This window comes from Drosophila ananassae, unplaced genomic scaffold (genome assembly GCF_017639315.1).
Source record: "Drosophila ananassae strain 14024-0371.13 unplaced genomic scaffold, ASM1763931v2 tig00000129, whole genome shotgun sequence".
Taxonomy (NCBI): Eukaryota; Metazoa; Arthropoda; class Insecta; order Diptera; family Drosophilidae; genus Drosophila; species Drosophila ananassae.
Window position 1 is genome coordinate 132,376 of NW_025319125.1, and position 24,525 is coordinate 156,900.

Here is a 24,525-nt window from a genome sequence, read left to right on the forward strand (position 1 = left end):
TCACTTGACGATACATCTTTTTTATGTCGGCTACCAGAGCGAATTTGTTTAGCCGAAATCTAAGAAGAGTTGAGTAAAGCTCTTCCTGAATTCCTGAAAAGACGGGTCTTTTCTCCACACTATCAACTGGTATCGCCGATCTGCTTCATTTACCATCACTTGACGATACATCTTTTTTATGTCGGCTACCAGAGCGAATTTGTTTAGCCGAAATCTAAGAAGAGTTGAGTAAAGCTCTTCCTGAATTGTTGGACCCACCATCAACAACTCATTTCAACACATCTGTGTGGATGTCTTGCAGGACGCATCAAAAACGACTCGGAGTTTGGTCGTTGTACTTTGAGGCCATAAGACACACTGGTGGGGAATAACGTAGTGTGGAGAAGCAAGACGTCATTGCTTGCAGGGGACATATGGCCTAGGGATTCGTATTCTTCCAGAAATTCCAAATACATTTTCTTTAAGTTCGGATCTCGAGATAATCTTCTCTCGAGCTACAGAAATCGGCGTTTGGCTATCTCGAATGAGTTGCCCAAAACGCTTGGATCCGACTTAAATGGAAGTTTAACTTCGAATCGACCTGAAGGCAGTATTCTTGTAGTCTTCCGATAATGTTCCTCACATAGCTCTTGTTCTGGCGGCAACATCTTTTTAGAAGATGGAACTACTTCCAACAAAGAGAATTTTTTCAAGTTTTTGTCTATTGACTCTAATATTTCTACTTGGCATTTCAGACTCGAGACCGGCTGTTGAGGAGTTGAGGAATTTGCCAGATATTTTCCCGATACTATCCACCCAAGGAGAGTTTTTTGAAGGATGGGATGGTTCGGACCTTGCTTTATTTGGCCAACGGACAACAGTTCGAAAAATGACTCAGCTCCAATTAGCATTTCTATCCGCTGAGGTTTGTAAAAATATGGGTCCGCTAACGGCAAGTTCTTTGGTAGGGTCCAATCTTTCACGTTGACTGACTGGTCAGGGTGATAGCCTGAAATTGTTTTCAAAACCCAGTCGAACGGAAACTCGCTACTATTGACTCTCGACTTCACCACGGTGTGTATCTTTTTCTTGACTTGTGAATTATTTTGACCAATTCCAAGCAAGTTGATGCACGATTCCTCCCTACGGATCTTTAAGCGTTGAGCAAGATGTAATAAAATTCATTTGTGACCCTGAGTCATGTAATGCTCGGGCCAATATGTGCTCATCATTTTTTGTTCGAACGCTTACGATCGACATTGCTTACAAAACCCTTTCTACAGACGACGCATGCAAAGCATGTGAAGTAGAAGGGCTAAGTTATTTTCAGTCACTGTAAATCGGTGCAGAAGTTTATGGTGCGATCTTGCACAGATTTGACACCTGGTCGATTTGCACTTCGCTACCGTGTGACCTTTTCGCAGACAATTCAAACATAGGGAGGCTGACTTAACAAACTCAAACCGTTGCATAACAGCAAGGCGAGCGAACGGACTGCACTGGGCCAAAAAATGGTTGATAGCGTTACAATAACTGCAAGCTGGTTTGGCGTTGATAGAAGAACATGCCAACGAAGTTCTATTCAATTGCTTGCTGAACCCAGTTTTTTCTTGTTTTGGGATGCTAGTCTCTTCAGTGGACAGATGCTGGTATCTACGATTTAGTATTTTTTCGAAATCGGACCACAGCGGCAATTCCTCATAATCCAGTGACTCTTCCCATTTTTGCTTGGTCACTGGATCCACTCTACTCAAAACTAAATGGATAATCATTGAGTTTGCAATTTTAGTATCATCTCCTATGGATAATAGTGATCCATAAATTGATGACACAGTGTCGATGAGACCCCTTTAATTTAATTTTCGGAAGGCTAAACAGTTCACGTATTTGGTTCGCAAAGATGAGCTTTCGTTACTATAAACTCTTTTTAGACTAGCGATAGCTTTGTCGTAATTACTCTCGGTGACTTCAAATGCCTTGATAGTTCCTAAGGCTTCACCAGAGAGGCAAGAAATTTAGTGATTCAATTTCTCAATAACAGGAATGTTCACATCTTTGTCAACTAATGTCTCGAAAAGACTTATGAAATTTTTGAAATCCGAATAATTTCCACTGAATTTTGGCAATGCCAAACTAGGAAGTCGAGCTCGAGTTGGGGCTGCAGAAATTGCAGTAGCTGGACCGGACTCTTCAGCTGAATTAAAGGCATTACATAAGGACATAATCCTTGCCTTGGTAGGTATTGCTAATTTTTCCAACTCGGCTCCGAAATCATCCAATTCATCTATTTGCTCGATCTGGTCTTGCAACTGATTTGCTTTACAAATTGCCTCATCTAAAACCTGAAGCCTGCACTCTAGCTCGGATTTGTATAGAGGAAGTGATCCATCCTGAATGCTTTTTGTTATAAAAAATTATAAAAAATTTATTTTTTCTTTACAAAAACGAAAACAATACAATTTTTAAGATTTTAAATTTTATTTACATTTTTGTTAAATAAATTTTATTAAAATATTTTTCTTGTTGTTGAATTAAATTGAATAAATTTTAATTTTAATTTCAAGAATCTTATAAATCTTATTTTAAATATAATAAATAATTTATTAAATTTAACCAAAAAAAAAAATCTAAATTGATTAATTAATTGATAAACGAATTATTTGATAGTCGAGGCACAGAGTATCCAAAAAAATAGTTGGTCGCCAATGACACCGAAACCAATATGCACAACCAAATTGTAGGGAGCGCGTCACTTGGCGTTCCGTTAAACTATACGCGCCAAAAAGTGCATATACATACATACATACAGCAGCGGATAATGGTGGGAAAACGAGAATATTATCGCTGCATCTATTTGTATGTATGTATACCAAATATATATGCACCTTTATTTTATCTGTAATAAATAAAATAATTTTTGGCTGCACTTTTTTATTTATTTGGAAGATTTGTACAATCGAGAACGAGGGGTAGGGGGCGACAGTGATTGCTAATAATATATATATATTCTGTTTTTTTTTGTCCACAGGCACCTCCTGAACTTTTATATATGTTGTTATTTATTTTTGCTCTACTATTTTTTCTACGTACGTATGCGCCAAGAATTGAAAGGAGGGTGCAATATTCCAGCACAAGACGGATTTTAATTTGTCTTATCTCAACTTTCAATTTTTTGCACAAATACCTGGGGTTCTGCTTTCGGATCCTTTAATCCTGCGGCCACTATCCGTTGACAATCGATGCAGGTGCAGGGCATGGGGACGACAAATCCTTCCAGTAGCAGCTGGATTGGAGAAGTTTGTTTCGCGACGCGGAAAATTATTTAATTTTTGTTTGTGAATTCGCCACCATAACCGTCGCAAGCAACTCTTTTTTTTGAATATATGTATGTTATATATTGTTTATATATTTTTTTTGTGTCACTGTTTTTGTTTCTTTTTTATTTAATTATATTAACTACAGCCCACCCGGGGGCGCCAAAATGTTCACTGAGATTAGTTTATCTCGTCGCGAAAAAACGAAAGACAAAAGGGTGGCTGTAAAATTTAAATATAGCAACTACGAGAAATACGTGCACCCGGTTCAACTTATATTTCTATTATTATATTATATTTCGATTATATTTCTGTCAAAAGAACTTAAGCCTAGCTTATCTATTGCGGCGAAGCGGGGCGAATTCACGAGAGAGCGCAAGTGAGCTTTTCTTGCGCTCCCGCTCCGCCCTATACTAACTTATACTAGACTTCAATAAAATTCAAACTTAATATTGTACATTAATTCTACAGTTTCCATTAGTGATTAAAAATTTTTTTACTTTCACCCTAATTTCTACCAAACCAAATAACTTTTGGAATATGTTTCGACAAAAATTATCTAATTGAAACAACACCTTTCGATTGGTATATAATTCATTTAGATCGGTTGCCTACAGAAAAGTTTTAATTCTTCGGCTATAAAGAGTTTTCTCGCGCACGCCAAGGCATGCAGGTCGTCACCTGGTGGACTTCCGTCCACAGTGATGCGTGGGTGGCGCCACCTAGCGGACTGCGACTCAACTGCAAGGGTATATAAACTTCGGCTCCGCCCGAGCTTTCCTTTCTTGTTTTTTAAATAAGATTATTATATATTTTTGGCATTTTTTATTTATATTTCATTAGTTATTATTTTTTTTAAATAAACCTTGTTACCGGAACCTTGTTACGACCTTTACTTCCTCTAAATAATCAAGTTCGGTCAATTTTTGCGAACAACAGTAACACGCAAGTTGTCACAGTGATCACGTCCGGAGACCTCACTTAATAATTCAACCGGTAGTAGCGACGGGCGGTGTGTACAATGGCAGGGACGTATTCAGTCCGAGTTAATGACTCACAATTACTAGGAATTCTAAGTTCATGTGAACCGTTTCAGTTCACAATCCCAAGCATGAAAGTGGTTCAGCGGTTTACCCGGACCTCTCGGTCTAGGAAATACACTTTGATACTTTCATTGTAGCGCGCTTGCAACACAGGACATCTAAGAGCTCACTGACCTATTATTGCTTAATCTCATTATTGCTAGACGCAATTTGTCCATTTAATAAGCTAGTATTCTTATAAAGAAAACACTTATGTTCGGACCTGGTAAGTTTTCCCGTGTTGAGTCAAATGCTTTCGCTTAAGTTAGTCTTACGACGGTCCAAGAATTTCACCTCTTGCATCGTAATACTAATGCCCCCAAACTGCTATTATTAATCGCTCCATGAGAATCGCTGCCCACTTCTCGACTGTGCCGGTGTCTCACCCATGCCATACAAGCCAGCCACCGTTGCCGATGCCAACTTTCAGCGGCGGCTATGCCGACTGGCCGAATTTCTAAGCCCTTTTTAAGGACACGATTGACAGCACCAAACAAAAATGCCTTCAATCAAACAAAAACCAGCCTTCAATGCGCATACGCGGGCTCTTATGAGTTCCGGATCTGCTGCCGAGATCCAAGGATGCTTGATCATCCAGATTGTCCTTCAGAAGTTGGATCCTGCCACAAAAACCAAGTGGGACGCTCACCGGAAACAACGACAGCCTTCCGTCTTGGGAGTCGCACGACTTGGGGCAAAGGTGCCGGACTCTTGAATGCGTCTACTTTTCTTTGGCTGCGTATCCACCAGCTAACCAAGTGGGCCGAGGTAGATCTTCGAATAACCGATCTTCGTGTATGGTTATTAACGCCCATCCAGCTCTATGCGCCCTGTGTGGTGTTTTGGCGCAAGCCTACTTGTCCAAGCTTCATTGCCTTGCCGATTAGTCAACGGTACGACGAAGTGCGGCTGCTGACCCGCTGTTTTCTATGTGTGGAGGATAGTTATTTTGCACGCGGATGTTCAGCTTCTCGTTGCCCAACGTGCCATCGCCGACATCATGCCTTGTTGCATCATTGCGGGCACCTGTCAAGCCTTCACCATTTCCCACCAGTACGAGGCTTGGTTTCCACCGCTGGTATTGCCGTTGCTACATCACCTTCCCAGTCAATCAACACCGTCTTGACTCAGGATCGCCATATTGAAGTGCTTCTGGCAATCGCCAATATCCTCATCCGTTGTCGATCAGGTGTCTTCCTGCCTTGCAGAGTGTTATTGGACTCTGGTTCACAAGTTCACCTTATCTCATCGCGCCTGGCAAATCAAATTTAGCTTCGTCGCTCCAAATGTTGTGTAGCGGTCGTCGGTCTCGCCGTCACAGAGTGGTTCTGGACGCAATGGACTACCGCGGGAGGCTAGATTGCCCCATGCAGAAGGAGAAGCAGAAAAAAATCAACGTTCCGGACCCCCAGCACTCGTTAGGAAATCTCGATTCCCGCAGTGGTCTATTGGGGAGAGTAATGCATGGTCAAAGGTTTGGAAGGAGTTGATAGTTTAAGAGTACAAGGATCAAAAAGAAATTTAAAGGCTGCGAAAAAGTCTGGTTATTAACCCAAGTCTACAAAAGCTTTATTCGATTGTTCATGAAATCTCTGAGCCTGTTCGTTGTTGGTAAGGGTTACGTCATGTAATAAAGGGGATCCCTCGGGGATCCTCCTCTCAAATAAATAGCCCCGGACATCTAGGGACCGTATGCGGTGCCGACGATGCGCTTGGGCCGCCGCTTCTAAAAAGTAGCACCTACTACTGCACCTACCCACTTCCCATCCCTAAACACAATCTTGCACTTCCCATTCCAAAACACCATCTTGCACCGGGCCGGACTAAGGTTTCACTTCTCCCTTGCCGAGAGTCAGCATGGCTGGGGGCCTTGTATACAAACTCTGCCCACTCTAATACGGTGGGTTCAGGGTACCTGGTGAGAAAGGGTACCCCCTTTTCAAAGAAGCCTTACCCGGTTGCCACGGATCTCCACCCGAATGGACAATCACTTCTCCGCAAATCGTGGGACCAAATTATGAAGAAAACTGAAATTAACAACACAATTACAAACAAGGAGTCGAGATCTCCCAAAAAACCTGCAACACTGGCAATGACGAGTAAGTCTGGCCCAAAAACCAAGACGGTGCAGATGGCGAGTGAGCCCACCCGTCCGGCCAAGGAAGCTAGGCAGGGTCCGGGTAGACCCCTCTCCAAACTAAAAGTTTGCCAACGGTAAGCCACCCACTACCGCCACCATGGCGGCATCTCCCGGCCCAAGTGCCTAGATGCCTTCTTTCGGTGCAGGAGAGGGTAGCGAACCTGGAGGTGCCAGAGGGTAGCGAAATTGGCCAAAACAGATACTCTCACGCCGAAAAGAGAACTGTTGGACAGATTCTGCTCAGCCATGGAAAGCCCAAATCGGAAAAAACATCCACAGAAGTTCTTCCAAAATATGGAAGACGCTGAGATCCCTAGCTCTGGTATAGTATTTACTCTTGTTACTTTTCTTTTTGACCTGTTTTCTTAAAAGAGTTCGTTACTTTGGATTTTACCGTTTCGCTTTCTTTTCCGATTCGGCCTGGCTTCGTATTCTGGCTCGTATGCATGTTGCCAACAGTTCCTGGCCTGCTGTCAACAGTTGAACTTACGCGACCAAGTTGCCGCCTCCAGTGAAAGTGAATTCCAGTTTGGCGAATAGCGAAATCCCCAATTCACCTCGACAATTTAATTAGAATTTCACATGAAAAGTTTATTACGTCTCAGGGCAACTACTCTACATTTCGATTAATCTAGCTCGAAGCTAGCTGCCAGGAAGTGCGTTCAGGATTTTTGTTTTCCCACAGCACCTGCGGGTAACTATCACACAATATTGTTATAACCTTTTTTTAATATATATTTTAATTTTTATTTAATGTGTGACGTTATTTGGGGGTATTTGGACAAGGTCCCCTTGGAAATGAATAAAAAATAAGATTGGGCTTAACATATTAAATTAATAAAAGAAAATTATATAATAAAAACAGTTTGCCACTCGTTACTTCTTTATGGGCCTTTTCTTTTGTCTAGGCTCTATTTAATGGATTACAGTTGAAGTGGGAGTTGATCACGTAATGAGTCATTAAAAGGGGGCCCATAAAGTTTTGAAGTGATAACCATACAGGATAACCATTGTAGCTTTAACTAATTAAATTTTTTAAAGTAGTATTAAAAAAATATCAGTTAAGGACAAACTTGGAGAAAAAATAAAAATAAAAAGAAAGAAAAGCTAACTTCGGGCGGATCCGAAGTTTATATACCATTGCAGTTGAGTTGCAGTCCGCTAGGGGGCGCCATGCATTTTAAATTATTAGATACATAACGTATCGTATATAGTCAGCCGATCCTTATGAAATGTGGCACATCGAATTATTTTGCCCAAAGAGGCATCCGTTGAAAATCCCATCCTTCTAACTTGAAAAACAACGAAGTTATGGCATTTCCGATCAATCAGTTATATGGCAGCTATAGGATACTTATGTACTGCCTGCAACAGAAAGAAGGGTGTGTGCAAAGTTTCAACTCGATAGCTTTAAAACTGAGAGACTAGTTTGCGTAGAAACAGACAGACAGACAGACATGCGTGGCGCCACGCATCTTATAATATTAGATATATAGCGGATCGCATATAATCGGCCGATCCTAAAGAAATTTGGCAAATCAGATTATTTTGCCCAAAATAGAATCTGTACCAAGTCCCATCTTTATAACTTAAAAAACACCAAAGTTATGTCAATTTCGATCGTTCTATGAGAGAAATTTTTTACACAAGATATTTTGGTCAAATACAACATGTATGGAAGGTCTTAACCCTCTAACATAAAAAACACCAAAGTTATGGCATTTCCGATCAATCAGTTATATGGCAGCTATAGGATATAGTCGACCGATCCCGGCCGTTCCGACTTATAGAAAGAAGGGTGTGTGCAAAGTTTCAACTTGATAGCTCTAAAACTGAGAGACTAGTTTGCGTAGAAACAGACAGACGGACCGACGGACAGACGGACATGCTCATATCGACTCAGGAGGTGATCCTGATCAAGAATATATATACTTTATAGGGTCGGAGATGCCTCCTTCACTGCGTTGCACACTTTTGACCAAAATTATAATACCCTCTGCAAGGGTATAATAATTGTTTTGATTGCTTTGGTAAAATTAAAAAGAAGTAGCAGAAAACAAGGCGGATCGGACAGATATCTTACTCGATTGCTGGATCTAAAGCGATTGTTGGATAATGTATAAATCAGACAATAAAAATAAAAAGTAAAAGAAAATAAGAAAAGAAGTATGACTAAATCGTATCTGCTGAAAGCCATTTTAACATTTTTGGGGCAGACAATCCTTTTGGGTCAGCGATTGGGGAAAAAGCACTTTATCTTGCTCGGCACAAATTATGTATTAAGCGCTTTAAAATCATTTACCATCGAAATCAAATATAATGAATTTTTATTTGATTTTTCTTTGGCACGAGCAGGCAAGTGACCTTAAGCTGGAAATTGAATAGAATTCGGACTCACATTCACTGGAAAATGTCTGAGCAATAATTACGTAAGAAAAACGGAGAGATAGGAAGTTCAATAGCTTTGATAGAACTTAATTGAACAGACAAGGAATAAGGTCTTTCACCTTTGTGACACATGTCCAAAAATAACATCTTAATTGCAATCATCACGAAATTCGTTGCCGCCTCTAAAAAGTAGCTCCTACTACTGCACCTACCCATCCCAAAATACCATTTTTCACCGGGCCTAGGTGAGGACTTAGGTGTCACTTCTCCCGTGCCGAGAGTCAGCCTGGTGGGGGGCCTGGTATGCAAACTCTGCTTACTCTAATACGGTGGGTTCAGGGTACCTGATGACGCCCTATTCAATGAAGCCTTCAATATCGCGGATCTCCACCCGGATGGACAATCACTTCTCTGCAAATCATAAGATATACACACACAAAATCAAGGAGTCGGGATCTGCCATAAAACCCACAGCTCTGGCAATGACGAATGAGACTGGCCAAAAATCGAAGACTCCGCAGATGGCGAGAAAGGGCGGTCAATGCCAAGCCACCAACTACCGCCAGCAGGGCGGCATCTCCCGGCCTAAGGGCCTTGGTGCATCCTGCAGTTGCGGGAAAGCGCAGCGAACCACAAGCGGTTGGCAAACTTGGCATAAATAATTACGCCGAAAGGATTCTTCAGATTCGGCAGATTTTTCGCAGCCACGGTAGAGCCAAATCGGAGAAAACCTCCGCCAACCTCCAAGAAGGTGGAATATGGCATAGGAGGCCTTCAACTATATGGCATGACGCCAAGACCAACAGCTCCAAAACAGGAGCCAAAACCACACCCCAAGAGGGAAAGATCCCAGGATATGCCGGGAGGACCAATGGCGAAGTGGTTACGAACACAGCCAAAGCGGTCCTTCGCAGAGATCGCAAAAAGCCGCATCCTGCTGCCGGGTTATCGACAGGGGTAACCCCGACGGTAAAGCCCCAAGGTATAAGTGGTGATGGGTAGAAGCAGCCCTAGCAGAAAAATGGTTTGGGCTCCTGGCACGGGAACAAGGACCACCTCCTGTCCTGATCGCAATGTTGAAAGTTGAACTGTCATATGTAAGGCAGCCACCATTGTAAGGCAGCCTCAGCTGCATTGCTGCTCCATCTGGCTGAGGATGGAGCCGACATAGTCCTAGTCCAGGAATCATGGAAAGCAGGAGGTAGGGTTTCTGAACTAGCGAACAAGGAGCACAAGCTATTAATAGCTAACATTGAAGGTAACATTGAAGGTATGAGACTTAGCCTTAATTAGACTTAAAGAATATTGTAAAAATCGGAGACATTTTGATCGTTGGAGCGGCACCATTACTTAGGAATCTGAAGATATTTGGCTAAAAGGAACCAAAGGATGGAAAAATGCAAAAGGATTTAAAGGAAAAAACATCATACGGGAAGAGCGTAATACAAGGAGGAGATACGAAAAAACACGTCTGAGTGAGTAGAGTGTGCACAATGGTACGTGGAGGACTAAAAAAAAAATCAACAAAAGAATAGCCCGCATAAAGTGGCTGCTATTTGCTCAATCAACACCGCCCGCATGGACGACGGCGCAAAAGCTATATAACGAGAAGAGAAACCCTCCAAAACAGAGTACCACAGAGCACAACTCACTCGGAAAATCAAATAAAAGTGATAAACCAAAAACTAATATCGAACCAAAATTTTTCCAAGCCTTTTTTTTCCATGCACTGCGTTGCATATTTTTTTTTTGATTGCACTGCGATGCAGATTTTTTTTATATCCATAATATAATATTTTTTAAAATTGAGCGGTACCTTTTCTGCTCGATTAGACGTGTAGCCTGTAAAGCTACACAAAAAACTAGGTAGGAAGCTTCTTAACTTAATTGCGCAGTAATGCGATAAGTAAAAAAAGTGAATTCCACTGCCAATGTCATCAACAAGGTAGAATCTACCAATGTTGATCTATATTGGGTACATGTACTTTTAGTAATCCTTGTCGTTATTATGTGCGCCGCTGTTTTTATAAGATTTTATAAGATTCCTCTCACAAAGTACGGCTAAACTATATAAGTCACTAACCCAGAATAGACCTATCCAAAAGAACACGGTTAGGAAGCATGTTGAAATATTTGTAGAGTGCTTTAATGAAGCACGAATGCTAATACATAATCACAGGGAACATAATCACAGGGAAAGGTTAAATCACGATCACTGTTCACAGGTATCGAAACTTTTGATTCGACTACGATCTAATTTAATATTTGTTAAACAAAAGTACAGTTTAGAAATATCGGTACCAACCGTTCTAAACACCCCAATAGCAGTTGACACTGCACCTGACCCAGAATCAACAGAAGCGAATAAATCAGAGTCCGAAGAGCTTCCCAAAGTAAACCTCAAAATAGAGGATGAAGATTTGAATAATCTCACTATTCCATCGGTATACACTAATCTGGACAATTCAACAGATTCAGATACCTCCAGTGTGATAGAAAACAAAATAATTAACTTTGTCACAATGGCACAATCAAATATTGATTTTATTAATACAGCATCCAAGCTTATACCAGTTTTTGATGGTAAGGCTGAAAATTTAACAAGTTTCATTGATGCTTTGCCAATAATAGAATCAATAAAAGGCGAGCACGAAGAATTAGCTGTCTCCATAATAAAAACAAAGCTAAAAGGTCAGAAATCTAATCGGTAATGAAACAACAGTTACTGAATGGATTTGTAAACTAAGAGGCAACGTCAAAGGCGAAACTGTAGAAGTATTATCAGCGAAGCTGATGAACCTACAGCAGCGCAATAAAACTGCTAACCAATATACGCAAGAAATTGAGCAGATGACGAAAGCCTTAGAAGGTGCATATATAACGGATGGTTTACCTTTAGAGCTAGCCAGAAGTTATTCCACGCAGCATGCAGTCAAAGCAATGACTAAAATTTGCACAATCGATAAGGTAAAACTTATCATGCAAGCTGACACCTTTAGTACTAAGAACGATGCTGTTTCCAAATTTGTCAATAGTTGCACCGAAGCAACTGGACAGTCAAATACTGTCCTATATTTCCAGAATTATCCACAGCGCGGCTCAAATCGCGGACGTGGAAATTATAGAGGTAATTCTCGTGGTAATTACAATAACTACGACAACAATTACCAAAATAACAACAATAACTACAACAACAATTACCAAAATAACAACAATAACTACAACAACCAAAATAACAGGGGAGGACGAGGTCAATGTAGAGGAAACAATAGAGGCGGTGGAAACTCGTACCAAGGCCCCAATGGCAATAATGAAAGCAATGTCAGAATTACACAAAACACTAACCAAAACACTTCGGGAAACTCCCAAAGCCCTTTAAATACTCAATAATAAAAGAAGTCAGAGTTCACACCATTAATCTCAGCCAAAATATATTCGTTTCATTTTTCAATGTACTGGAAAAGAGCTTATCTTTTTAATAAATACAGGTGCAGACATTTCCATTTTAAAAGAAACTTCGGATGACTTCCAAAACATAAAAGATGATCACATCATAGACATAAAAGGCATAAGTCAAGAAATAACCAAATCCAAAAGTTTAGTTTCTTTGGAGATACAGACAACTAAATACATAATTCCATACGATTTTCATATCCTAAATTCACATTTCCCAAGTCCATGCAATGGAAAAATAGGCATCGACTTTATAAAAAAATTCAACTGTCAATTAGACTTTAAGCCATCGGAAGAGTGGCTTTAATTTATATAATATATTATAACTTTATAAAAAAATTCAACTGTCAATTAGACTTTAAGCCATCGGAAGAGTGGCCAACAATTTAAAATTTCTAATTCCAATTAATACTTCTGCCAGCAAGATCCCAAGTTATTCGGAAAATTGAACTAAATTTAAAAGAAGACAGTGTATTTATTCCAAATCAGGAAATTCAGCATGGCATTTATATTGCAAATACCATAGCAACATCTAATAATGCCTTCATAAGACTAATAAACACAACAAATACCGACCAAGTAGTCAGTACTTGTTCAAGCATTGAACACGATAAAAATTCCAAACATAGAATGTAGGAGATCGGACCCATGTGAATAAGTGATTAACAGCATGGGTTGAAAGACGATCTCCTGCAGTCTAACCAAATGTTTATGAGGTGCACTTGAGGCACTTAAGAAAGGGTCACATAGCATGTCAGCGAGCAGTCCGTTGATAAGTAGTTTTAAATAGATTTAAGATTTTCATGTATCTTTCTTGTAAGAGAAGTGTGTGAAATAAAAACAGTTTTAAAACAGAACTCATTGGAGTATCACGAGTATTTACGGGGCTCCTCTTAACATTTGGTCCATCGAGACACCCTGACGTTTTCCCCCCTGTGGTAAGAGACTCAGGTTTAAAAAACTGGCACCTATAAGTGGCTGTAGAAAAAATTAAAATTCTCAGCCCAAGGTAGCTAAAAAAATAAGGCTGCGATCTGAGTAAAAAAGAGCTCAGTTTAAATATCGTAGTCCTCTGTTGTTTCCCCCCAAGAGGTAAGGAACACAGAGAATAAAATAATAAAAATGCCAATGAGCATAATCGAATAGAAAGGAAATACAAAAATAAATAAATATTTCCTTCTATCGTGTGTTTTCTGGAACGACACCAGAATAATAAAAATATATAAAATATAAAAATTTTGTGTTGGCGTATCCGAGGCCCGACATCGGAAAAGTTTAAAAGAAGAATAAAAGTGTAAAAGTTTAAAAGAAAAGTAAATTGTGGACAAACAAACTTAAAAAAAAAAAAATAAAACATCAGTCACAGCAGCAGCAGCACCCCAAGCAGCAGCAACATCCGCAGCGACACCAACATCAACAGAAAATAAGCACCCCAAGCAGAAGCAACATCCGAGCAACATCAGGAGCAATATCGGCCGAAGCAAGTCATCCACGCAGAAGCAACATCCGAGCAACATCAGGAGCAATATCGGCCGAAGCAAGTCATCCACGCAGGAGCAACATCCGCAGCGACACCAAGGTTAACAGCAACATCAGCCAGCAGCAGTGACAACACCCCAAGAAGAAGCAGCATCAACAGCGCAGCGACAACAAACAACAGCAGAAAATATATTGATCGGCAAGTTTGGTCTTTTTGTTTATAACTTAAATATAATTTTAATTATATTATTTTAATTAATTAAAAAAAAAAAAAATCCAATATGTCGACAAAAGAAAAAATCGCGATAATAGAAGACCAGGTGCGTCTCACCCGGCAAGTAGATGCGCTTCTCGCAAAAAATTCTTATGTAGAAGAAGATAGGGAATCACTTACGAACATCGAGCTTAGAGCCTGCACGAACCATAATCATTTGGTTCAACTTGGTGCTGTAGAGCACGAATATTTTACTAAAAAACATTTCGATAGCATGCTATCAAAATTCAAGTCCGCTAAGGAAAAAATTAAAAATATTATTGGCCAGGATGAGCTATTTTCTAGGCTTGAGGGTGCCTTAAAGAATCTCGAGGATTACCTCGAGCAAACGTATATAGAAATCCAAGAAAGGAAAGCTGAGACCTTTCCGATAAGAATTAAAAAATTAAAAATGTTTCTCAGCAGAGTAGAAACAGTGTCCGATCTTATAAATATTGAAGGGCTAAATAATAAATATATGCCCAAAATAATAGAGCTCAGAGAAGATGTGGAAATACACATTGAGCTCATGAACAATAAAACCCAAGTGGGTCGATTAGAAAAGGTAGAAGGTAGTAATCCTAAAATGGACGAACTACCTACCCTACCAAAAATTGAGGTTCCCAGTTTCTTTGGAAACTCCAAAGATTGGGACCATTTTTATGAATTATTCAAGGAGCTAGTGCATTCAAGAATGGATTTAAGCCCATCCTTGAAGCTAAGATACCTTAAAAGTGCTCTAAAAGGGGAAGCACGAAATGTGGTCTCCCATTTATTGCTTGGCTCAGGCAATAATTATGATGCAGCCTGGGAGTTGCTCATAAAAAGGTATGAAAATAATAGAAAGATATTTTCAGACCAATTAAATCGCCTGATTGAGCTTCCAAAAATAAATTTGGACTCATATAGGCATTTAAAAAATACAATTGATTCTATAAATGAATCAATTTATATGATGCGTCTTAAAGCAAATCTGACTGAAGAATCAGATTGCATTTTTGCGCATATTATTTTAAAGAAATTTTCTATTGAGGCTCGTCAACAATATGAGGGCCAAGTTAAAAAGTCAAATGACATTCAAAATTTGAAAGATGTCATAGAATTTTTAGATCAACGGCTTAGTTCGTTGACATCAGTTGGAAATGAGTTGCCAACTAGAAAAATAATGCAAAATAGTCACACAAATAACCAAGCTTGCCCGATGTGCAAAATGCCCGGGCATCAATTAAGTTTTTGCTATAAATTTAAAGCATTAAGTCCGCAGGAAAAAACAAATATGGTTAAAAAATTGAATTGGTGCTACAGATGTTTAAAGCACAGTTCAAACTCAAAATGTCCAAGCGAGCTAGTATGCTCGTATTGTCAAAAACTACACCATAGCATGTTACATTTTAAAAAAGAGAATGTAAATACATGCATGACCTCTGAACCAGCGTTGTTGGCCACGGCGTATGTTCAGATTAAAGGTCAAGATGGTGAATTCAGGAAATTTAGAGCATTGATTGACAATGGGTCACAAAGCACTCTAATTTCTGAAGAAGCGGCACAAAAACTTAAGTTGCCAAAAATAAAAGCGCACACTGAAATAAGTGGAATATCAGCAACAGGTGCCTGTGTTTCAAATCACAAATTAAAATTGACAATCAAGAATAATTCTAAATATTCAAAAGAAGTGAGCACAAACGCAATTGTTTTGCCAAAATTAATGAAAAGTCTTCCCACAAATAAAATTTTTATAGAAAAGTCGGATTGGAAAGGATTCTATTTAGCGGATCGCAATTTCGACAAACCTGGTCGAATTGACCTGGTAATTGGTGCGGATTTATATCCACAAATTTTGCTGCCGGAGATAACCAAAAAGGGTATGCTTCTTGGGCAAAAAACTATCTTTGGATGGACAGTGTCAGGATGCACGAAATCCAGGGGTAGTAATTCAATCGTAGCAACCAGTATCGTGCTGAAACAAATGGACCGATATTGGAAGGTAGAAGAAGAGGATAGCAATGACATAAAAACAGAAATAGGTAAAACTAATTTTAAAAAATTTACTAAAAAAGATGATAGTTGCCATCCAGCGAGGTGGCCTCTAGGAAAGTCAAGAAGCATTAGCTTCGGCTTATATAGGAGAAATAAAAGAGATTCCGAAAATAGCTTGGGACCCTCTAAAGCCTCCTGTTATGAATCATACAGCGGAAATAGCTCACCTGGCCAAACAAATAGAAGATTTGAAAGCAAAAAATGTAGAATTGAAGAATATCGACTTTCATCATGTGTCAGGTCATAGCTCCTTAATTTTGGTAATGATAATCATAACTGTACTTATTATATCCTATTTAAGAAAATTAATGTCGAAAAGACAATTGATGGCTATAGCATTGTCAACCTCAATGCCGAATGATTAAAAAAAAAAATGTTTATTTTATATGTTTAATGTATAATGTAATGGTTTTATACATATAATTAAGTAATCAATCAAATAAAAAAGAAAAGCTACATATATCTAAAAATAATAAGAAACAAATAAGTACATTACAGTCCACTAAAATATCGAATGAAAAAAGTTTTCAAGATGTCCACTAAAATAAAAAAATTAAAAATATATATAATAATACAGTCCACTAAGAAATCGAACAGAAATAATAATTAATTTAAAAATGTAAACACAAGTCAAGCACTTTTGTGGCCCCTTGCAGGATGTTCAAACATTAAGTTGAACATGGGAGCTAATAAAATAACTTAAACAATGTTAAAATTTTTAAAATATGTAATAGAATGATATAATTAACAACATATTGTTATCGAATAATCATAATAATAATATTTTTTAATATTGAAAAAATAAATTTGTAAATTTAATACAAAAGCGGAAATACACATATACATATATAGTCCGCTATCTAGCGTTATCAATGGACAATATAATGAATTTAATATATATAAAATGTACACCTTTTTTGTGGCCCTTTGCAGAATGTTCAAGCATTGAACACGATAAAAATTCCAAACATAGAATGTAGGAGATCGGACCCATGTGAATAAGTAATTAACAGCATGGTTTGAAAGACGATCTCCTGCAGTCTAACCAAATGTTTATGAGGTGCACTTGAGGCACTTAAGAAAGGGTCACATAGCATGTCAGCGAGCAGTCCGTTGATAAGTAGTTTTAAATAGATTTAAGATTTTCATGTATCTTTCTTGTAAGAGAAGTGTGTGAAATAAAAACAGTTTTAAAACAGAACTCATTGGAGTATCACGAGTGTTTACGGGGCTCCTCTTAACAGTACTAATAACCTAACATATGAATCACTTTCGAACTACAATGTAGTCAACACAAATTCAGACAATAGAAAAAAATCCGTACTATCACCACTTTCAAAAAACTTCCCTCCACAGTTCAAGTCACAGCTTTCTAGCTTATGCACCCAGTATAGCGATATATTCGGATTGGAAACCGAATCAATAACCACAAATAATTTTTATAAGCAGAAACTGAGATTAAAAGATCATGAAAAAAAAGCAAGTAGGTAAATTAATCTCTGACGGGATTGTCGAACCGTCAGTATCTGAATACAATAGCCCATTGTTACTTGTTCCTAAGAAATCATCCCCCGTGTCAAATGTAAAGAAATGGCGATTAGTAATTGACTACCGCCAGATTAATAAAAAATTACTATCTGATAAATTCCCATTACCTAGAATTGATGACATTTTAGATCAACTAGGTCGATCAAAATACTTTTCATGTCTTGACTTAATGTCAGGATTCCATCAAATTGAACTAGAAAAAGGTTCAAGAGATATAACGTCTTTTTCAACGAGCAACGGCTCATATCGTTTCACGCGATTACCCTTCGGATTAAAAATAGCCCCTAATTCGTTTCAGAGAATGATGACTATTGCGTTCTCTGGTCTAGAACCTTCTCAAGCATTCCTTTATATGGATGACTTAATAGTAATTGGCTGATCCGAAAAACATATGCTTAAGAACTTAACAGATGTTTTCGAGAAATGTAGGAAATACAACCTAAGGTTACATCCAGAAAAATGTTCATTTTTTATGCATGAAGTGACTTTTCTAGGTCATAAATGCACTGATAAAGGAATACTTCTAGATGACAAGAAATACGATGTCATTATGAACTACCCAGTTCCGCACTCAGCCAGTTCCGCATTTTGTAACTATTATAGACGTTTTATAAAAAATTTCGCCGACTACACACGGCACTTCACGGCACAAAACAAGATAATGTAAAAAGATTGTTCCTTTTAAATGGACGGATGAGTGTGAAAATGCATTTCAATACATAAAAACAAAACTTATGGAACCTACCTTGCTACAATATCCAGATTTTACTAAAGAATTCTGTATAATCGTATACGTAAGCAAGTAAGCAAGCATGTGGAGCGGTTTTAACTCAAAACCATAATGGTCTCCAACTTCCCATTGCATACGCATCAAGAGCATTTACAAAAGGTGAAAGTAACAAATGTACTACTGAGCAGGAATTAGCTGCAATTATAATTGGGCGATATTACATTTTAGACCATATATATATGGAAAACATTTCTTAATAAAAACAGACCACAGACCTTTAATATACCTTTTCTCAATGATCAATCCCAGTTCAAAACTGACACGTATGAGGCTCGAACTAGAAGAATACGACCTTACAGTCGAATATTTAAAGTGAAAAGATAATTATGTAGCTGATGCTTTATCAAGGATAACCATCAAAGATCTACAAAGTATAACTAGAAATATATTGAAAGTCACTACCAGATATCAAAGTAGACAAAAATTTCGCGCGGAAAATCAAAAACAAGAATTACCTATGCAATCTTTAAATAATGCTTCTAAGCCGCATACGACGCCAACGTATACGACGTCATAAACAATGATGAAGTACGTAAAGTAGTGACCTTGCCGATAAAAAATACGTTATGTTTATTTAAACAAGGCAGAAAAATTACTGCAAGATATGATGTTAGTGATTTATATACTAATGGAGTTATTGACTTAAATAAATTTTTCCAAAGGCTTGAAATGCAAGCCGGTATACATAAAATCAGCCAACTCAAAGTGGCACCGTGGGAAAATATCTTTGAACATACTTCAATAGATAATTTTAAATTAATGGGCAATAAAATCTTGAAAACATTAAGAGTAGCGCTACTCAACCCGGTGACCCAAATAACAAATTTAAAAGAAAAAGAAGCAATTTTGTCTACATTTCATGATGATCCAATTCAAGGAGGTCTTCAATAGATAATTTTAAATTAATGGGCAATAAAATCTTGAAAACATTAAGAGTAGCGCTACTCAACCCGGTGACCCAAATAACAAATTTAAAAGAAAAAGAAGCAATTTTGTCTACATTTCATGATGATCCAATTCAAGGAGGTCATACTGGCATATCAAAAACTTTTGCCAAAGTAAAAATACTCTATTACTGAAGAGGCATGTCTAAAGATATAACTGAGTACGTAAGAAAATGTCAAAAACGCCAGAAAGCCAAAATAACTAAACACATAAGGACTCCTTTAACAATTACAGACACACCAATAAATGCTTTCGACAGAGTGATAGTGGACACCATTGGTGCACTGCCAAAATCAGAAAATGGCAATGAGTATGCAGTCACTTTAATATGTGATTTAACTAAGTATTTAGTTGCCATACCTGTTATAAATAAAAATGCTAATACTGTCGATAAAGCAATATTTGAATCTTTTATCCTGAAGTACGGTCCAATGAAGACGTTCATTACGGACATGGGAACAGAATATAAGAATTCAATTATAGACGATTTGTGCAAATATTTAAAAATGGAAAATATTACATCCACAGCACACCACCACCAGACAGTTGGAACAATAGAAATAAGTCATAAAACTTTTAATGAGTACATACGACCTTACATTTCGGTTGATAAAACTGATTGGGACGTATTGCTTCAATATTTTGACTTTTGTTTCAACACGACCTTATACTTATTGCACATACTTATTGTCCATATGAGCTAGTATTCGGTAAAACAAGTCATTTACCTAAATATTTTAATAGCATAGATAGTGTAGAAGCACTATATAATATAGATGACTATGCTAAGGAGAGCAAGTATAGATTAGAAGTAGCCTATAAAAGAGCTAGAGTTATGTTAGAAGCAAATAAGAATAGAAATAAACTACTATACGATCATAAAGTAAGGGATATATATATATCAGTAAGTGACCAAGTTTTATTAAAAAACGAGACAGGTCATAAGTTAGATCCTAAATATACAGGTCCGTATATAGTAACGGAAATATGAGACAGAGATAACATAGTAATAACAAATAACAAACATAAGAAACAAACAGTTCATAAGGATAGATTAAAAATCTTTATTTCATAAATTGCACTTAGTATGGCCGTACAAAGGCACACTTCTTTTAATAAATTCAATTTCTTTGATTCTAATAACATAATAAAAAAAAAATTTTTTAAAAATAGAAAAAAAAGGGATTAACTAGAAATTTTTATTATAAAAATATCTTCATTACATTAAGTTATTTTTCAAAATGAGGGAGATGTAATATGCACATATATTGAATACCCACTATACCGAAAGTACTTAAAGGGTACGTACTGTAACACTTTGTTGCAGTGTTTACATATTTCAAAGTCCCGATCATAGACCCTAAGTTGCCGAAATATGAACCGATCGCTATGGCTTAGCCCGCACTCAGGAAGTGCTAGCGTCGGCATAATTGTAACGAACGGACAGCATATGCATACCCCCTCGCGCCTCCACTCGAGAGTGCATAGCAATATATATATGTTCATTCCATTATACATAAAAATATAGATACATAGCCGTCCCTCTGCCGCTGCCTGCGAGCATCGCACCTATGAGACTTAGCCTTAATTAGACTTAAAGAATAAAGGCACCATTGCTGCTCCAACCAAATAAAATACAAATATACAAATCTAAACTAAAAGAATGGAATTACTTAAATTACCCAAATACAACGACAAAGATCAACGAGGAATATACATCACCTTAAATTTTTTTGCTCCATAAGTACCAAACGACTCCTATCCAGCTACTGTCGTCTTAAATGGCCTATGAGAGGCCGGAACCCCCCTGTCGAGGTACTAAAAATGCTAGAACAGGGCAGCGCTCACCACTCACAATTGGCGAAAAACGACCTCGGTGAATCTCTTTTCAACAATATTTTTAGGTCAAACCTTTTCCTCTGCAATAAGGGAGATATTCCCACTTTCATTATTGCAAACCGCAGGGAATCCATTGATCTCACACTTGTATCGAAACAGATACTTAGCCACATATTCCTTTGGGAAGTCCTATAGAAACACTCTTGTAACTAACTAAGAAACTATGTACCACAGGTACATAGACCATAGGTTAGTTTTTAAAACCCTAAAAAACCAACTGGTCCAATTTTTATCAAATCCTGTTAAACACTATTGCACCAAAGCCTCCTGACTATCCTCAAAACGTGGATAGTTTTAACACTTTGGCCCAAGAATTCACTCAAGCCTGCAACAATGCCCTCAAATAAACATGTCCAAGAACAAAACCAAATAAAGCGAAATTGGCCACCCTGGTGGTCTATAGAGCTAGCGTCCCTCCAGACGGCAAGCAGAGCCCTGTTAAATAGGGCAAAAGCCGCAAACGAGGAGACACTTTGGACCGAATACAAGGCCTTTGTAAAAAGTCCATCCGCAAAGCGAAGCGCTCCATATGGAACTCCTTTTGCACACAACTCCTTCAGTAATAGTGCCTAATATCTAGGGCTAAATCTGGATTGGAAACTAAATTGAAACTCCAATATTGAAAAAATGTAATAGCCGTTTTTTACATTTCTACAATATTGGAGTTTCAATTTAGCTTTACCTACCCAGTTTACCTACAAAAATAGCCCACTTTACCTACAAAAAAAACTGTTGGGACTTGTGCCAGCATCAAATTCATTATGTCTAGCGTGCTGTTGTTGTGTTTGATGTGCGCGAACTCGTTGCATTCTAAGCCTATCCCACATTGTCACTCACTAAAAAACGCAATTCTGGCATAGCAATACGACAATTTTCTTGATCTGTCTATCTCTGGTCATCAGTGCAGTTAGCACCTGAGGTAGCTCTTCGCACATTTGATTGACTACGACGACCTAAGTCAGGCCGTCTTCTCCTCGGCATCGTAATTTGTATTTAATCAAAGTGAGAAAATTTCCCGCTTATACTATCACAAAAAAGAGCACAATACATGGAATGTCACTATCACAAAGAACCACCAAAGTAAATGAAGTTCTCGCGCACGTACCCACAACGATAGAAGGATACACTAATAGATATCGTAACCAAAAATACTTTTTTCCGTGTTCTGAAATGCGACAGGATGGATTGACATATTAGTTGGTTTTCAAATCTAATGTCAAATATTATGATATGATTGCGTTCCGAAATTTAATTTGTGACAAAACTTAAGATTTATCTTTCGATTTCTATATAGTCTTAACTGAAATTAGCCTAAATTAAGTTTCTCGATGAGAGCAACAACTATTTATGTACTATGCATTTTGTCGCGTTCGCGATTCACTTTTGTTGAGTTTTGGAACGTAATATTACGCGCACGCGAATTTGAACTTCATGCAGCGGTAATAAATTACAAATTGACTCTCCATTTTATTTAGAAAACGTTTGTATGGGAAATAGAAAAATGCAATTTGAGGATTTTTCCGGCAATTATTCGAATTTTTCTCACATTTTAAACATTTCCTAGACCTCCACGAATAATTCAAAACCAAGATAAGATAAATCCGTTTAGCCATTCGAGGCTCGAGTTTTAGAGAGACTAACGAACATCAATTCATATTTATATTGATATACATATATAACATTTAGCAATCGCTTTGGGAGTAAGAAACCTGGCCGATCCGCCTTGTTTTCTTCTTTTTTTTTGTTTTTCCAAACCAATCCAAACAATTATTTTTATTTTATTTAGTTTCCTTATTTTCTTTTTGTTTTTATTTTTTCCCCAATTTGGTCCTTAACTGATCGCCAAAACAATGAAGGTTGGGACACTCCTTATTTTATTAATACTATAAAAACTTTAATTAGCTAAAGCCCTGTAAAGTTATCACTTCAACACTTTATGGGGCCCCTTTTAATGACTCATAACGTGATCAGCCCTTCACTTCAACTTTAATCCAATAAAATAGAGCATAGACAAAAAAAAAGACCACAAAGGAGTAATGAGAGGTAAAATTGTTATTATGTTATTTTTTTAATAATTCAATATGTTAAATCCAATCTTTTGTTTATTCATTTCAAATGGGACCTTCTCCAAATACCCCATATAACGTCACTCATTAAATAAAAATTAAAATATATATTTAAAAAAGGTTATAACCATAATGTGTGATTGTTACCCGCAGATGCTGTGGGAAAGCAAAAATCCTGAACGCACTTCCTGGCAACTGAGCTAGCTTGGAGCTAGATTAATCGAAATGTACGAGTAGTTTTATTTTAGTTCACTGCTTATTTGCCGAAATATGCCCTGGGACGCAATCAACTTTTCGTGTGAAATTCTAATAAAATTCTCGAGGCGAATTGTGGCGTTCGCTTTTCGCCAAATCTGCGTCAAATCTGGGCTACGACGTCAGAATACGAAGCCAGGCCGAGTCGGCAAAGAAAGCGAAGCGGCTGCCGGGTAGGGCTTCTTTGAAAAGGGTGTCACCAGGTACCCTGAACCCACCGTATTAAAGTGGGCAGAGTTTGTATACCAGGCAGCCAGGCTGACTCTCGGCACGGGAGAAGTGACACCTTAGTCCGGCCCGGTGCAAGATGGTGTTTTGGGATGGGAAGTGGGTTGGTGCTACTTTTTAGAGGCGGCAACCCAAGCGCATACGGTGCGAATACTCGCTAGATGTCCGGGGCTATTTATTTGAGAGGAGGGTCCTGCTATGGGATCTTCGGTTTATTACAAGACATAACCCTTGCCTTTATAGTTATTGCCAATGTAACAACGAAAAGGTAGGCCCAGGCTCAGAGATTTTGTAGACTTGGGTTAACAACCAGACTTTTTCGGAGCTTTTAAATTTATTTTTGACTTTTGTGCTCTGGAACTATCAAGAATTTGCAGTACACAATTTTTATTATCGACAGAATTACATTCGACAGATAAAGGAACGCTATACGAATTTACTACACGAACAATCGTGGGCTGCAATCCTCACACAAGTATGGTGGAAAAGCTGCAGAGGTTGCTATCCCTTAGAAGCAGTTCGTTTCTTGGAAATCTCCGAAAAGAATTATGTCATACATCATTGTCCATGTGCTCCAAAGATTGGACCCAGGCCAAGTGGGAGGAAAGTGAAATTTTGAACTTCTTCTTACTTGGGCTCATCGACTACTTGGGAATCGATGGCTGAATT

At 38.1% G+C, this 24,525-nt stretch overlaps 1 long non-coding RNA gene across 1 annotated transcript; it reads right to left on the reverse strand.

Moving 5' to 3' along the window:
- Positions 1-4,389: 4,389 nt before the first annotated feature.
- On the reverse strand, positions 4,390-22,874 carry LOC116655679. Its single transcript, XR_004310744.2, has 3 exons — positions 22,863-22,874; positions 5,494-5,496; positions 4,390-4,477 (listed from the first exon to the last, which is right to left on the reverse strand). It is a non-coding gene; the product is annotated as an uncharacterized LOC116655679 (long non-coding RNA).
- Positions 22,875-24,525: the final 1,651 nt, after the last annotated feature.